This window comes from Apus apus, chromosome Z, assembly GCF_020740795.1.
Source record: "Apus apus isolate bApuApu2 chromosome Z, bApuApu2.pri.cur, whole genome shotgun sequence".
NCBI lineage: Eukaryota > Metazoa > Chordata > Aves > Apodiformes > Apodidae > Apus > Apus apus.
The window spans coordinates 72,289,017-72,304,374 of NC_067312.1; positions in this window are offsets into that span (position 1 = coordinate 72,289,017).

The window sequence follows — 15,358 nt, forward strand, 5'->3', positions numbered from 1 at the left end:
AAAATGTTTTCTTAATCTGTAGCAAAAAACCTTAAATCTCAAATACAAAAGAACACTTTCTGACCAAGAGTGAATGCAGAATTGAACATAATTGTTTGCCATCTCCGGGGAAGAAATATAGCCAGGTTTCTGCATACTTTCAGGACAATAAGAAAGTATTTTAAACACTTGAGAGGCAAAGCATCTTTCTAGTACTTCATCTGGATACTTGTTTTGAGTTCTAAATGCAGTTTTGATACAATTAAATATTCTTTATACACAAGGATCTTATTGAAATAAAATAAAATCAAATGCTTAAAAACAGGCTTGCCTTTGCAGATTGAGATCAGAGAGAATGGAAAAGAAAAAAAAATTCAGAGCTTCCTTTTTAGATAGTGACCCTAGATGCTATTGTATATCTTTGATATAGATTGCTTGTGAGCCCAAGAAGCACAGCTTAGATAAAGCTATAGAATCAGAGGAGCTTCAATAGCTGCTAAGAACCACGAAACCTTTTACAATGCAATTTATCACTGCAATTGTCATCACAACTGGGCATAGAGTAGGAACATGTTAGAGACGTAAGCAAAATAGAAAGGTTGCTAACCAGCCATGTCTTGAGAGATATATTTGAAAATGTGTATAAATACAGATACTTTAAAAATTGTACTGCATTAGGCTTTGGGGAAGGGGGAGGGAGCAGAACAGAGGTGGGAAGTGAAGATAAGCACAATTTTAATGTAGACACAAACAAAGGTTTTATATTTACAGTGTATAAATGTCTAGTTCCATCTCCTTATGTAAGTATATAGAGGCTTATTTAAAAGCTACAACATTTACGCATTGCCAGAAAAATATGAATATGGTCCATGTGTGTTCAAGCAGTTCAAGCACATATGGTACCATCAAAGCCAGTCATTTAGCTAATCAGCCTGAGATGGCAGAAGATGCATAAGACAGTCATATCTTCATATAATAATTTTAAACATTTAGAAAGGGAAAGAAAAATGGAAGGAATATTCCATAAGCTACCATATCCTGTAATGGATGCTCACAAAGGTGTTCCCATATAAGCTACCTCACATTCAAAGTCCCTCTGAAACAGAATGTGTTGTGAATTCCTTTCTTTTTGCAGATAACAGTTGTAAAATCAGCAGAAACCAGAGCCGGCTAATCTCTGCTGTCACTGTCCTTCAGTAAGACTCTCAATGGCACTGTTTAGTATTTCTTTTGCAGCAGCAGTGCAGGAAAGAAGTTGAGGCTTTTCTCTAATAATAAATTTCTTATAAAACAAGTTTTACAAATGTTCCACTTAACAAAAACCCCTTTGCATCAAAGAGTTACCACAAGCACCAGAGTAAAAAAACACTGACTGGTGAAGTGCTTGTGCAGAAATTTTTCATTAGCAAGGGGTACACTGCTAAACATAAGTTGAAACGGAAATGAGATATTTTTATATTTTTTTTTTTCTGCTTGATATTAACACTTAAGATGTAGAGGTTGCTGTGAAGAGAGGCAGGAATAGAAACACAGGAATTTTTATCATTCTGGGCATATGGACGAAACATAAGAACTAAAAAAATATAATTAATCAACAGATACACATATGTGCATGTTCCAGCTATATATGTGTATTATTGACAAAGCCACAAACAGTATGTGTGTATTGTTATTGTATCTCTTTGGAAATCTCTTATCCACACCATTATAGACCTGTATTAATGCTCCAAAAGGCAAAAAAAAATATTTTGCAAAATGATACTTACAAAAATACCTGGTTTCATTATTTAGAATGCGCTAAATAATGAAGTAGAAGAGTCAGAATTTCAGTTTCTGAACTTGCAATGACTGACTTAGAACCTTAGTTTGGAGAATGTCACCATTTCAATAAAGATCTCAGCTTCCTTCAGTCCACTCTCAGAGACAATCTTTAATAAATTTAACAGATGTCACAGTTTGACTTAAGACAGGCAACTAAACCAGCGACAACAATGCTCTTGATCCTTTAACCCCTCCCCCAGGTAGGGAAAGGAGAGAAGAAATGAAGGAGAGAGATTTTCTGGATTGAAAACTAACCTAGACAGCTTTAATTAAATGCTAATGATAATACAAAATATGTACAATTATATACAAATGTATTCAGGAATGTGCAAAACCCTATTGCCTTCCCCAACCCTCAGAAACTTCCCTGGCATCCCCTGAGCTGTGAGCAGCTCTGAAATGTCCTGGAGCTGCTGGAGAGAGTGGCAGAGCAGACAGGAGCTGAGGGGAGAGTGATGAAGGGGCTTGACTTCCATAATCCCTGACCTTGTACTGAGCTTACGTATGGAATGGAATAGTCTGGTCAATTTTGCTGTCTGTCTAGTCCACTTCTCCCTATGGGAGGGCTGCAGATACAACTCTTCTGCTCCTGTAGCATCTGTGGCCACAGATTCACTAAGCAGAGCAAAGTTACCTTGCAGTTCTGGCAGTAACATAAACATTCCAGTGTTATCAGTCCACTAGCTGGAAAACTTGCTGCTAGTCAAAAGAGAATTCTCTAAAGGGAAAAACAAAAAAAAAAAAAAGGAAAATTCACTTTATTCTGGCTCAAACCAGAACAACAGATTAACCCAACACAAAGATAAACAGAGTTTTCAGTTCTCACAGTTCTTTTTCCGAACAAGAACAAAAGCTTCCTTAATAGAGATGCGGCTGTAGAGATATACAGTTAAAATTACACCACAGTGTAATTCATCTAAGTCAAGCTTAAATAGAAATTGCAGTCAATGCTACAAATGGAATGGCAGCTGGAAGTTTGTTTTAACTATCTTTGTGGATATAGGTATCTTGTACAAGATAACTAGCACATTATCTTTTAAAATTATATTTACAAAGAAATAATTCAATAATGTATGATTTTGTCCCTCTGAGTGTGTCTGAAGTGCAGTAGCAATCTCTCAGTTTGAATGTGGAGAAAATTGGGAAAGAAAAACATGTTTGACTATGTTTTCAATAGTCTTATTTTAACAAACTTGCTAAAAAATTAAATTAAATCTTTGTATTTGGGAGGCAAGATTAAAGTTTAAGGCAAAGTGTAAGTAGATAAAAATAAACATTTAGTACTGGTTATCATGTAGATATTTAGATGAAATATTTGTTTTGGAAATAAAATACCTGCTTTAGCCATCTTGACCCAGACGATTTTAGAAATACCATTACATTAAATCATTATCCTCAAATATTAAAATTTTACTCTAAGTATATTCTTGTGATTTTATTTAGTCAACTCATGACTCCAGGACTTTTTACCTGGTAGTTTACACAGAACACTTGTCCTTCTGTGCAGCAGCAGCTGTCTTACAAAGGAGCTCTCTTACATACATCTGGAGAAAGAATTTAACTACGTTGTCCATCCCTATGCTAATCTTGCAAACAAATAAGGAACTAACTTGTATTGCTACTTCCTATTGAAGTTAATAAGCAGGAATTTTAATTAGGGAATAGGAATCTTTGGCAACCCCTCTCTTATACCTTTTTCTGTTGTGAGGCAAAGAAGTTGAGTTGTGCATGTGTCAGAAGATATTTCTAATACTTTCTCAGGATATCCCACCATAAAACATGGAGGGCATGGCCTTTGCCCAACACACTGAAATCAAGGCTTCACCACCATGAACATGCACCTGCTATGGGCCAGAGGCTGTAAACATACTAAGAGCAACAATTAACAACAAAGATTTTTAACTGTGTCTCTGTGCCTTTTATTTTATCCAAGCCTTCATAATGGAGTATTGTACATTTTAGAGCATTTCTGAAGAGCAATGTAAATTATCCTGCTAGCTGCTTCTTGTCCCTTCCTCTGCCTTAGCATAGCTCAGCATTCATACACAGGATGGGAAAAGGGTTTAGGGAAAAACAGCACAGGCCATCTATGCTTAAGGGTCTCAAATGCTCACTTCCTAATACATGTAGAACTGTCCAGATATCTCAATATCTCTTTTCCATACTTTTTTTCCTCAAATTTTACTTAGAAACTTTCATCCTTTCTGGAAGACAACATATTTTGAGTGTGGGATGATTTTTGAGGTTCAACAAAGCCTGTCGGAGAGACAATTCCCTCAGATCCACCACAGTCTCTTTATATATGTGGGATCTAATTAGCTGAAAATGACACTACACCAGTTAACAGTAAAAACTGTCCTCTTTCAAAAAATTAAGAAATTATGAAACCGTAGAAGTTTGGTGTTAAGTAATCGGAGAAGTGTTTGTGTTTTCTGAATGTTCTGATAAGAACAGGAAATTTATCTTGGAGATCAAAAAATTAAATAGAAGTAAATATATTATCCTATTATGAGATCTGCATTCTTCCTTTTTAGATGGCATCAAGGTTCACACTAAGATCACTTTTTTAGACCACTGTAATCTTAAAGCTAACAGGAGGTAAAAATGATGGTAGAAGAGGAGAGAGCACTGAAACAGTGTTTAGAAATCAGTGGAGTAATAAATAACAAAAGCAATGCCAGAAGTTTTGATACACTATGATCCTGTTTTCCATTTGATGGAAGGATGTTAATTTAATCTTATTTGAAAACATTTTACCTTGACTCTACTTTTGAAATAACACTACACTTATTGAATTATAAAATCCCTGTACTGCAGACATGGGAACTATTAATGTAATTTTACTCTTAGTCATCCTCCTTTTTTTTTTTTTTTTTTTTTTTTTTGCTACCCTGTGTTTTGCAAATTTATATAACTACTTAAATCTTTTACACAGGCCAAAATTTCCTATTGATTTTTTTAATAGTTTCTATAGTTGCAGGAGAATCAAGAAAGCAAACAAATAATTAAAGTAACTCAGTTCTGAAAGTACAAAAAACACTGAAGAAGGTAGAAAGAGATTTTTATTCAGAAGTATAAAATAAGTAGTCAGTTCTAAAAGTTTTTCTTTCCTTGTTCTTCTCTTCCCTACCTTCCTTACAACATCCACATGCTGTGCTGCAGGTATCCATAACAGAAAATGAAATAAAATGAAAAAAAGTGCTTGCACACAGCTCCAATCACATTTTTTACATCTCAAGTGTTACTTTCTACCTTGCTGTGTTTGCTTGGTTCCTGTCAATAGAATGAACTTCCCATGAGCTGGCAGGAATAGTTTTTCATGAAAAGTTCCATTTCAAGCATAGAACCTGAATTGGTTTTGGTTTAACTCTCATTGAAGGATGCCTGGAATAGGACAGAAACTGCAGGCTTGTGCTAAACCAAACAAGCACCATGAGGGCTGTTTGGAGAGTCTGACTATCCGGTGAACAGCAGGCAATTTCTCGAGACAGTGTCTCCATTGCCTGTTCTCATCAGTAATGGTCTGCCTATCAGGTTCAACGCCACTTTCTCCTCCAAAAATTCAACTCATGATTTCAAACACACAGACAAACATAGAGTTATTGCCTGTGCAGTCATGAACCTTGCTTAATCAAAAACTTGTAATTCTCCCAGGGATTCCTGTATGGTATTAGTGGCAAAGCTTACAGTATGGGAAGGTCAGGGTTTGAAAGCTGAGAAAGGAAAGGAAAGCTAAGGGAGAAAAATATAGAAAAAAAAAAAAAAAGAATATGAAAAATATGGCATACTGAGTAATATATTACAGTCCTACATATATAAAGGTAATTTATAGACTGCTTTGCCTGATCAAGCAAATCCATCAATATGGATTTTAATTAATAAAACTATCCTAAGCAAGCCAAATTGGAATAAAGCACAGTTTGCAGTCACAAGTCTGCACTGTTCTTAGTGTGCTGGGCATGTGTGTCTGGCATTGAGACCTATGACAAAATCCAGAAAGTGATCTTCACTCTGGAAAATCATGGCACCTGAACCTTGATTCTGAACAGGTTGGAAGTAAACAATACTGGGAGTCACAATGTCTGTGAAAAAAAACACAAACATTCCAAAATATAAGGTTTGTGTTTCTCTTTGCAGCAAATTCTCATTGTTTAAATATGCATTTTTATTTTTCACTCCCTGGAAAGTGAATCTTTTTCTTTGGTTCTTATAGTTATATGTTGGCTCTAAAGCTCTATTTGTCTGCTTACACAGATGGAGTACTGCACGTTAACAGAAAATCTCTTTGGGGATTTCTGCTCTTTTGTAAAGAAAGGGCAAAAATTTTAGTAATCTCTCTGCTTATAAATGACCCTTCATTTACTCTCCATATTAATAAATGACAATTTAAAGTAAAAGGGCATTTATGATGCTCTCTTGCTTTCACACACACACTGTGCACTATGCTTTGTCATATCGCTGCATTTTCTCCATCCTTTTCTAACATTAGAATAATATTCTACCCAAGCCTTATCTCTTTGATTTACAATATTTTTATATTAACATATATTTGTACAAAATATATATGAGAAGCACTGGCATTTTCAAAATCAGAAGCAATGAAGATAGTACTTTTCTTTACATGGAGACTGTCACTTTTTACTTCAGTGGAAAGTAAATGCAAGTTAAATTCTTGCATGACAGAGTAATACATGGTCAAATAAATTAATTCTGAGGTCAGTTTCAGAATTACTGAATACACGAACCTCAAATAGTCTCAGCACTTTTCCTAGTAACAACCATCAACTACTCTATATTTATTGATTTTAATAGAGGAAAGTTTACAAATAAAAGTATGATGAAACAATTTGTGAAAATATGTTGGTGCTTTGCTCTAGGGCCTTTTACAAAACATACTCATTGTAGGTTTACCTTCAAGTCGAAATACCAATAATTAGCTAATGAAATCTATCAGTATTCTCCATATCAGTTTTGAATCAGTTTTGTAATGGTATTAAAGTTTTAGCTAATCTCCAACTACTTCAAGCAGCTGAAGACTAACAGTCTGTTAGTGTAAAAATGCAATCCACGGACTGAAATTTTTCCTCTAGCTGTAAAATTACAGAGAAGCATATAACCATCTGTAATGTCAAAATGATCTGACATTTGAAGAAAACCAAAACCCAAATGCACCATTGTGACACCATTTCCTGCTATTATGTGAGTGTGTTGTAATTTTCTGCATGGAGATTTTTTGCTTTGTTTCTGTTTGTTTGGGAGCTGTTGCTGAATTTCCATTAAAAAGGCATTTAGAAAGATTTTTTTTCTTCCACCTGTATTTAAATTTCAATGTATTAAATCCTTGAGAAAAGCGATTTAAGACAATGTAAGTTTTACACTAGTCCAGGTGTCCATTTTTTCTTTATTCAACCATCCTTAGTGAGAATTCTTGTTGTTGCTGATAATGAATACATAAAATATCATTATCAATATAATCTGTAATGGTAGCTTTGTAGATTTTCTGCCAAAGCCAGCATCTTTGCAAAGCTTTGATACTGCAGGCCGTAGATGAAGAGAAACCAAAGTAATAGGTAGTTCCTTGTGCCTAAGTTTGGTTGACCAATGTGAGAAACATAAAAAAACACCCAATAATGTCAAAACTCTATAAAAATAAAGCTTTAACACTTTGATCTAAATAATTTTCATCTGGAATAGAAAGAAAATGATATTTCAAAATAGAAAATATTTTGTAATTCCAACTCAATTTTACTCAGAATGATCTAGTAAGTTACATGCCCTGAGGGAGTGTTGGGACCTGTCATGGCCCTGATTGCACTTGCTCAGGGGGGTCTGGGTGCCTGTGTCAAAGTTCCACCTGTGAAAGCTTGGATTTGAGTGCTCTGAAAAAGCTGTCTGAGAAAGATCCAGGGGAAGAGCCAGTCAGGAACTCCTGACCATCCCCCAAACCATGGACTGAATTTTCTGACTCAGACTTGGTTTTGCTTTGTTACTAGATGCTTGTCCAGTGGCTGTGAGACACTGGCTGACCATTGTTACCATTGCTGGACCAAATCCTGACTAACACTAACTGATTTGATTTCCTAGCTTGACTTGGACCTGCATCATTGCTGTGGTCCTGTCTGGAGATCTACATTTTTGGTCAACCATAGTTACCATTTCTAAACCTGCTCTGCTCTTCTTGCTCAGGTCCTGTTGCACTGTTCCCTTGCTGGTGAAAGAGACTGTCCCTGATCATGTCAGCCACCCATTTAAATTCCCCTCTGGTTACACTTGCTGCTGCTATTCTCTGTCTAGTAAAATCTTGATGGGATTTTAAATTTACATAAAAAATATGTTTTAAAAAATGACAGATGCATCCTTACGAGAAGATTGAGGGGAAAAGTTAAATAATTCATTGTTTATATAATCTTAGTTTTCATCTCACAGAATGACAATGGATGAAGTATTGAGTTTCATGCCACTTTCTCTTCCTCATGGACTTATGGGCCCACCTTTTGTTCCTAGCAGAAAGTCAGGAAGAAGCTAGGAAGTCCAGACCATTTGCAAACATCTTTGGTGCCAGGCACAAGAGTTTTTGAGACACGACATAAGATAAGGTATCACTTTAAGAGCCTTAAATGATGAAACAGTAAACCTGAAATTTGAGTCATCTTAGTCTAAATGTGATCCTTATCACTCATTTCCAGTATGTCCAAATTAACTGTAGACATGTATCTTTACATGTATCTGAAAATAAGTGACCCCAAAAGTCTGTGTTCAATTGCTTTACTCTTTGCAGCTTTTCTGATTGCAGAATAAATAATGTAATTGTTTTTTCAGCACAAAGTGGTAAGCAATGTGATATTCTGGCAGTGACAAAACTGTGAAGGGATTCACCTGAATTGGGCAGATTGCACTAAGTTTGGAGGGAGTGTTCTGCCTGAGAGTAGAAAAGCTGTACAGAAGGATCTGGACAGGCTGGACTGATGGGTTGAGGCTAGTTGTTTGAGGTTCAACAAGGCCAAGTTCTCAGTCTTGCAACTGGGTCACAACCACTGCAGACAACGCTACAGGCTTGGAGAAGAGCTGCTGGAAAGCTGCCCAGGGGGAAAGGATTTGTTAGTGTTGGTCAACAGCCTATGAACATGAGTCAGCAGTGTGCCTAGGTGGCCAAGAAGGCAAACAGCATCCTGGCTTGTATCGGGAATAGTCTGGCCAACAGAACTAGGACAGGGATTGTCCCTCTGTACTCTGCATTTATGACGCTGCACTTAAATACTGGGTTCAATTTTGGGCCCCTCAATACAAGAAAGATGTTGAAGGGCTGGAGAGAGTCCAAAGAATGGCAATAACACTGTTGAAGGGTCTGGAGAACTGATCTTTTGAGGAACATCTGAGGGAATAAGAGTTGTTTAGTTTATAGAAAAGGAGACTGAGGGGAGGCCTTCTCACTCACTACAACTTCCTGAAAGAAGGTTGTAACAAGGTGGGTGTTGGTCTCTCCTCCCTAGTAACAAGTGATAAGTATTGTGCCAGGGGTGGTTTAGATTGGATACTGGAAGAAGCTTCTTCAGTGAAAGGGTTATCAGACACTGGATATTCTTCTCAGGTAGGTGGTTGAATCACCATTACAGAATCACAGAATCCTAGGGTTGGAAGGGACCTTGAAAGATCATCTAGTCCAACTCCCCTGGCAGAGAAGGATCCCCTAGAATAACCCACAGAAGAATGCATCCAAACAGGTTTTCAGTGTCTCCAGAGAAGGAGACTCCACAAGTTTTCTGGACAGCCTGTTCCAGTGCTCTGTCACCCTCACAGTGAAAAAGTTTTTCCCTATGTTTACGTGAAACCTCCTATGCTCAGCTTGCACCCGTTGCCCCTTGTTCTGTCGCTGGATATTCAGAGAGAAGAGCCTGGCTCTGTCCTCCTGACACTTGCCCTTTACATATTTGTAAACACTGATGAGGTCACCCCTCAGTCCACTCTTCTCCAAGCTAAAGAGTCCCAGCTCCCTCAGCCTTTCTTCATAAGGGAGATGCTCAATTCCCTTAATAATTTTTGTGGCTTTGCACTGAGTGGCAGCACAGCCTTCTGCTGTGTCAGCCACTTCTGCTAGTTTGGTGTCATCAGCAAACTGGTTGACCATGTACTCTGTTCCCTCATCCAGGTCATTGATTAATATATTGATTAATATATTGAATAGTACTGGTCCCAGTACAAACCCCTGAGGGACTCCACTAAGCACAGGCCTCCAACTAGTCTCTGTCCCAGCGGTCACAACCCTCTGACTTCTTTCCAGTGAACTTTCAACCAGTTCATAATCTGCCTTGCTACTAATCATCCAGACCACAGTTCCTCAGTTTAGCTACAAGGATACTGTGGGAGACAGTGTCAAATATTTTATGGAAATCAGGATAAACCACATCTACTGTACTATCATAATCTATCCACCTGGTTATGACCTCATAAAAGGCTATCAGGTTGGTTAAACATGCCTTCTCCTTAGTAAAACCATGTTGACTGCTCCTAATGATCCTCTTATCCTTAATATGCCTAGAAACAGCACTGAGGTTAAGTTGTTCCATCACCTTTCCAGGTATGGAGGTGAGACTGACCCATCTATAGTTACCTGGATCCTCCTTCTTGGCCTTTTTGAAGACTGGAGTGACATTTGCTTCCCTCCAGTCTTCAGCCACCTCTCCTGTTCCCCACAGTTTACCAAAGATGATGGAGAGTGGCCGAGCAAGGATTTCCACCAGCTGCCTCAGCACTTGTGGGTGCATCTCACCAGGTACCATGGATTTATGGAAGTCCAGATTGCCTAACTGATCCCTAACCCAGTCCTCATCAATCAAGGCAAACTTCTCTTTTATCTTGAATTTCTCTGGGACCTCAGGGGTCTGGAGCTCCTGAGGACAGTCTTCAGCAGTATAGACAAAGACAAAGAAGACATTCAGTAAATTCTTTGTACAAAGACGAAGAAGACATTCAGTAAATTCTTTGTATCTTTTGGGTGGCACCCATGTCATTCAGCAGTGGGCCTGTGTTGCCTCTAGTGTTAGTTTTGTTTGCAGTGTGTTTGAAGAAGCCCTTCTGTTGTCCTTGGCCTCTCTTGCAAGGTTTAATTCCAAGGAAGCCTTAGCTTTCTTATTTGCCTCCCTACATCCCCTGACAGCAGTCCTATATTCCTCCAAAGTGGGCAGCCCCTCCTTCCATGATCTGTAAACACTCTTCTTCCACTTAAGTTTGCCCAGCAGTTCCATCTTTGACCATGAGTCTCCAGTCTCACTTTCCGGATTTCCTACCCATTAGGATGCTCTGATCTTGAGCTTGGAAGAAGTGGTCCTTGAATGTTAACCAAACATCTTGGGATCTTTTACCTTCTGGTATCCTGTCCCATGGGATTTCCCCCAGCAATTACTTGAAAGGCTGGAGATGTTTAAAAGACGTGTAGTTGTGGTGCTTGAGAACATGGTTTAGTACCAGACTCTGTAGAGTGAGGTTAATGGTTAGACTCAATGACCTTCAAAATGCTTCTATGATTCCATGAAAAAGTCCTTTTTTTGGCTTGCCCATGACTCTGCATGGACAGAGGCAAAATGCTGAATGGAAAGTAACTCACAAAACCATTGTTGGATGTGTATGCTGGCTAACTACTACAGACTGACGCCTTGAACATAAAGCAAAGAATTCTGCTCGCTTAGAAAGTATTGATGCTAGTCACTAAAGCAAGGTGCTGTCCCCATCAAATGAAGGAAGATGACAAAATTCTTGTTTTGCAAATAACATTGAGGACATTACAAATTATAGCTTCAGATGAGCTGGAAGAGCTTGTCAAATAGCAACCTTCATGTAGTGTGTAAAGTAAGGTTTCTGAAACTCCAACAGTTAGCTCCCACTGCTTCATAGTTTGTCCAGCTCATTACAAATCACGGTGTTGGCTTGGAGTGGCGGATGTAAGTCAATATTTTGACAGTTAGATGGCATTTGTTCAATTCAAATGGCACCTGTCACACTGACTTTTGTTCTAAACCTCTGAGAGGTTAATTGAATGGGTATGAAGAATAAGCCAGGCTAAAAATTGCCTCTGCTCTCATTCAGAAGTACTAAGCCTCTGGACTTAATTTAAGACACTTCTGTTCTGGGCATTAGACTGAATCATGTAGGCAGTTTAATGGAGAAAGTGCTAGTAAAAGACAACTTAATTTTTACATTTATGTATGGTAGGAAGCTTCAGTACAGAAGAGTTGGATGGCTTCTCTACCTATCAGGATGATTAAGGCTTTCCCCATTTAATATGTTGATACTACCATGTAAGGGAAAGTGATATACGATTTGATTTGATTTTTTTTCCATTTTCAGGTTTGATTATGACCTTAAAAAATGAATTCACAGACAATTTAGTATCAATTTGGGGGAATCTATGATGACCTTAATTTTAATTTCAATATCAAGGCACTGTAGACTTCTGTTTTAGATGGAAATCAATTAAGACAATAATCATTGTATGCTGTATTCAGTAGGTAATTATGAAATAGTTTGGAATATTTCTGTAAAGTATTACTCTTGGTTTTGTAAAACAGCAGGCTCTTTTGGAATAAATGAGCAAACTAAACCCACTGAGAATTTTTTTTTTCCCTTTTCATTATCAAATAAAGTTAGATCTCTCTCTAAATTGGAGCTGGCTTGAGATAAAGACAATATAAGTGGACAGTGTAAAGTGCGTTGTCAAAGAAAGATATTGCCTTAGTTGGGAAATATGCTCAGGCAATTTTGTAGGGACTATGTTTGTAATCTCACCCAAGATTGTTTCATGTCTATTGCAAGAATGTTTCTGATTGATTGCATTTTGGTAGTTTTCAGTTTTAAAGAATTTCAAATTACTCTTGATTCTAAGATGACAGGGAGTACACCTTTTCTGCTGTAGTTATTCTGAGCTTCAGAAGTACACATCATTATTTTTTATTTCTCCTACTGACACAAAATAAAATTGTGTACAGCTTATGTGTTTCATGATGATAAAAATTCAGACTTATGTTAATAAGGTTTCCTGTAGTTTGCTTTATATGTTGAATTTCTATAATGTAAAGCAAAACACCATCTAGCTACATTCTTTATATTATTTTTATTTTATATATTTTTCAGTAAACAGTCCAGAAAATTTCTGCTTCACTGGAAGCAAAATGAAAAGTGTTTTTGCAAATCTACACATGTATAAACTTAAAGCTAACATTCAAGCCACTGGTCAAATGTATTTGTATGTTTTCAACACTCATTGCTGCTGAGGTTATTTGCAATTTTATATGCCTGCCCTTGAAGTGTATCTTCTCTTGTGTATCTTCTCTTATGAATTTCCTATCTTTGTCTCTCTGAAATCTATTGAATCTCTCGACAATGAACTGGCAAAATGAGACCTTGCTAAGAGGAAAAATGCTGGGTTTTCTTCCGTACAACAATTTTTAAAATTATTATTATTTTTTATTTTCCTTCTTTGACAATCCGCTTTGTTTTCTGGGTCTGAGTAAACAAGGAAGATATATCAGCCAAGAAGTAATAACTATTACTAATGGCAGTATTCACTGAGACATTCTATCACCTTTATCCTAACAAACATTCATTTACACCCTGAAATTTCAAATAAAGTACAATTAAAATCCTGATCAATGACTATGGTAAATATATTTCATATATATCACAAAATATTACAGTACTAGCAGTAAATGTCCTACTATTAAGGTGGCTAATATTCTTTTAAATCTGCTTAGGAATATTAACATAAAAAATAGGTGGAACTTCCAAGTTTAAATTTCTAAAGTAGGTATTTATCTGTTTCATCTTATAGTCCTTTGAATTTACATCCGGCTCTATTGTAATGAAATTAAGGTTCCTTATCTATCAACAACTTTTGGATATCTGCTTCAAAATTCTGTTTTCTGGATATTAATTTGTTTTAAATTTTTACAGATCAAACCTTATATTGTGTTTTAAAATGTTTCTGAGAAATGCGTTTTAAACTGTGCTACACTGACTTGTTTTATTTTTTTTGTATTACTCACTTATTGATAACAAGATAAATGGTGAAGATCTGAAAGAATAAAATAAAATTAAGTGAAGTTTTTAAATTTTCTATAGTGTTATAGATTGGAATTTGATATTCCTACAGAGGCTAATTAATTACGTATAATTTAAAGCTTAAAACACTCAATGTAGAGGACTGGAATATTTGTTCTCAACTATGGGGATCAAATTTTGCCCTCAGATTTATCCACTTGAATTATACTCATGTATGTCAAGATTTATCTTAAAACCAGCAGCATTTCCTTTTATTTTTTTGCTCTGCAAAAGCTACTAGCATATTTTCTCTAATGTTAGAAACATCCCTTGAAATTAACAGACAGCTGTTGACATCACTTCAACATTAACGTTGAAAGACAGGAGATCAGGGTTCTGGTATATCAGCAAGACAAATTCTGTTTCAAAGCACATATACTGTTAGCATTCTTATATATAGCAAGATGAAGCGAATTGGAACACTTGTAAGTACTTGAGTACTGAGTATAAAGTATTATGTAGTTCAAAAGAAAAAAAAAGAAAATCTTTTCAACCGTTCACATTATAGCTTGTTTTCATACATATTCAGACAATGCAGATGCTACTTAGAGATAAACCAATCTGATTTGTACAAATGTGTGATATTAGGATTTGTTATGGTATGAATCAAATGGTTATCTTGGGGTGACACCTCTGAGATAGGACTAGTGATGACAAGTTGCATCAGTTCTCAAGGCTGTTGTAGCATTGTGTATCCACTAATTAAAAAAAAAAAAAAAAAAAAAAAATCAGGAATATTCTGATATATTGAATGCCTAACAGTATTGCCCATACTATGAGTACATGAGGTACTCTCAGGAATTACTAATTAGCTGAATCTAAAATTTACAGAATTAATCCAGAATCAAAGGTGTAGAATCAAAATGCATTATTACACAGCTTACTTGTTGAGACTTACAAGAATGTAAATGCAACACAAACACTTGAAGTCCCCATATGCAGGGATCTTCTGAAGTCATCTATAAGATCTGGCATTGAAGTGCATACAGGTTATACAGGCACTTAAATTAAGCACAAGCTTTAGAAAAAGTGGGTGTTTTTTTCAACTAGCAGAAATTAATTCAATTAAAAAAAATATTACATGCAAATTAAGGGTTCTGTTTTCCAAAGTAAACAAAATTATAAGTCTTGATCAAATTAAAAAATATAATTAATTGTGTTATTGTCTTTCAACATTTTTTTATTGGAATACAGTCATGAAACTTTATTTTTTCTTCATAATAATTACTGCAAGCAGAATCTTTAAAAACTGTAAAAGCAGTTATATGAATTATCACAAAAAATAATGAAAAACTACATTAAATACTTTGCTGTTTGCTGTTCCTATTGGTTCTTAAAATAATGAGCCTAAAGAGGGTCATTGCTAATTGTAATTCTGATTTTACATAAATGTTAAATTAAATTTTTGACATTTTGATACATTATGCTTTTTGTAGAAAAAAATGAAAAAGGACTAGATTGGTGTTTC